This window comes from Gekko japonicus, unplaced genomic scaffold, assembly GCF_001447785.1.
Source record: "Gekko japonicus isolate JY-2015 unplaced genomic scaffold, Gekko_japonicus_V1.1 scaffold1338, whole genome shotgun sequence".
Lineage (NCBI taxonomy): Eukaryota > Metazoa > Chordata > Lepidosauria > Squamata > Gekkonidae > Gekko > Gekko japonicus.
In genome coordinates, this window is record NW_015173168.1 from 218,399 (window position 1) to 221,485 (window position 3,087).

Here is a 3,087-nt window from a genome sequence, read left to right on the forward strand (position 1 = left end):
TAGTCATGTGTCCCATTACAGCAGAGCAGATACATTCATGCAGCTGGTGCACCTGCTAAATTCTAGCTGATCTTTGCTGATCCTGATATAGCACATTCCCATTAAGGGATATGTAATGAATTAGAGTTTGATCAGTGTCTGTTTTTCCAAGACTTTCCAAATCTTAACTGGAGGAAATAAAAAGTGGAATGGTGGATGGGTTGTGCCATCCTGTCAACAGCATCCCCTGCATTGCCGAAATTGAAGCTGCTGTTGGGAAGTTGAACTGTGCAACACTTAGTGCATACTAGCCAGGTGCTTTATGAACAGAAACGTGACACAGTGCTGGCTGAATCGGTTTATCACCTACATTAGATGGTCAGACCATAATGGAAAGGAAGGCCAGGGGTTGATGCACAAGGGTAGGATTGGAGAAGAATCAGAAAATGGAAATGTAGCTAAAGTGAAGCCCTAGAGTTGTGTAGGAGACGGTTCTCAGGGTTTTGGAGTGACTGGGGGCTTCTTGGAGCTGCTTCCTTGTGAGTGACAGCAACCTTTGAAAGCCTCTTTGTCTTACAATGTCTCTCTCTGAACAGCCCGAGCAGTGACCAGACCTGTGTAGTGCTGGTGTTGGGCTTGCATCGTCTGATTAGGTCAACCCATGTGGAAAGCGGATTTCAAACATGACAGAGGCTGGGTGGAAGACTTCCTTGCAGAAGTTCTTTCTCAGCAGCCTTCAATCCCAAGGCTGTGCTGTGCAAAGGAATCCTTAGTCACCCAGTTCTTGTCCTTTGTGTCCACGGCTTCTGAGGGCAGTGTTACTTAGCAAAGGGCCAGAGGTCCTGCGGTGACTAGTGTTAGGTCTGAGAGATAAACCTGATAGCCCAGCCTAGCCTGACCTTGTCAGAGCTTGCAAACTAAGCAGGATTGACTACATGGACGGGAGACCACTAAGGAAGATCAGACCAGGTTGCTGTGCAGAGGAAGGCAAAGGCAAACCACCTCTGCTCATCTCTTGCCTTGAAAACCTCATATACCTGGGGTCACCATTACCTGGTTGCAACTGGGTGGTACACAATTACTAGGCCTGAGAGACCTGGTTTGAAATATGTGTGGAGCCACGAGATGACTAGGTGGCTCAGTTTTGACCATCAGTAAAATGGGAATAATATCTTGTGTCACAAGCTGGTTGTGGGAACCTTTTACATAAGAATGTGATGAAGAACATTTTTTTTAAAAAAACAAAACTACTACAAAATGTGATGATAAATGATCAGAACAAATTGTATTCATTTTGTTGTCAAAGGCTTTCACGACCGGAGTTCATGAGTTGCTGTAGATTTTCCGGGTTGTGTGGCTGTGCCAAGGCCACGGCCGCACAACCCGGAAAATCTACAGCAGCTAATGTGTTCATTTTATCCATAAGGTCTGTTGCAGCAATTCTGCTAGAAATCCTCCACCCCACCCCGCTTGTGACTGACCCCTCTTGCTAGTACAAGGCTTAGAAGTGGTCTCTGCATGGATCCTTTCCAAGGCTGCCAGAAATGGGAGAAGATGGCCCAGAGGCATGCAGCATGGTGGCCGTGAGGCTCCTGGAGAGTCACTTCCAACATTGTGATGCGCAGAACGATCAGCAGGGAAGCAGTTCTGGGCAGCAGGTGCTCTAAGGACTAGGAGTGGAGAGGAAGCCAGCTGAAGAAGGAAAGGCTTGCCTTGGGCTGCACTGTGAGATTGGTGCTGTGTAGACACCAAGTTCAAGCCCAGGATAAAACATGATTGGCACCAGGGCTCTTTTTGTAGAAAAAGCCCAGCAGGAACTCATTAGCATAATAGGCCACACCCAACAGCAGGAACTCATTAGCATATTGGGCCACACCCCTGACAGCACAGCTCATTAGCACATTAGACCACACCCACATGTTACCAGAAGTAACATGTTATCCAGCCACACCCACCTTATGCTTGTTATTCTGTTTACCTTGTTTGTTGACAAAACCCAGGGCCTTTTTTTGTAGCAGGAACTCCTTTGCATGTTAGGCCACACACCCCTAATGTAGCCAATCCTAATGAGTTTCTGCTGTTGGGTGTGGCCTATTATGCTAATGAGTTCCTGCTGGGCGTGTCCAACTTGGGAGCCAGCTGGAACTCCGTTCCTGTGCGTTCCTGCCCCAAAATAGCCCTGATTGTTTGTCCCTCACTGGTTTAGAAGTATCTTTCTCAGGAAAATATGGGTTGCATCCCATGGATCCATCCCACTAATGGGGGTGCCTTCCTCCAGCACAAGGCATGATATTCATCTGGCACAAGAGGCTGTTCTGCCAGCGAAGGAGCCTGTTGTGTCAGGAGAAAGCGCCTTGTCCTGGAGGAAAGGTGCCAGCATTGTTAGCTGAATGGACCCGTGAGATTCAACCCAAAGCATAAAAAATGGCTCAGTGTATTCTCATTGATGGTATGGGTGCAGAGCCCATTCTGCAGCCCGATCACATTGGGACTGGTGTCATTGCACAGAAACTGAAGCCGCTCAGGACCGCCATATTTTAAGAAGAAATATGTGGAGGAGAAACATGTTCGGGCAAGCCTCCTGACCTCTTTGCTAAGGATGTGAGAATCATAGTTACAATACTGATGAAGGTGCAGTGCAGTAGATACCTGCAGTGGACAATTTTGTGAAAGTCATTTTATAATTCTGGGGGGTGGTGGTGGTAAAAGAACTTTGCATTACAGCATTCTCATCCCTGCATATTAAAAAAAAAAAGGCCATTAAAACAAAAGTGATTGATTGTGGAGTGCTGATTGTTTGGAAGGGCAGCTCAGGAAGGGCTGCTTGCATAAATCCCTTCAAGCACTTCTTTCCTCCTCATTTCCCAGAAAGGACAGTTGTGGTTTTCTGCAAGCAGGAGGTAAAGATCTCCTCACCTCAAAGACTGCCTTGACCTTCTGAGCTCATGGGCTGTGTTCAAAGACGTTCTTTGCAGTGTTTGCGCATAAACATCTGTAATGATGAAAAGCACCACAGAAAGAATGGCTGGGTAGATGTTTAGAACCAAAGTCTATAAGCATTGTTTACTGATGTTGAAAATAAACAGGGCAAAGTAGAGCAGGAGAAGA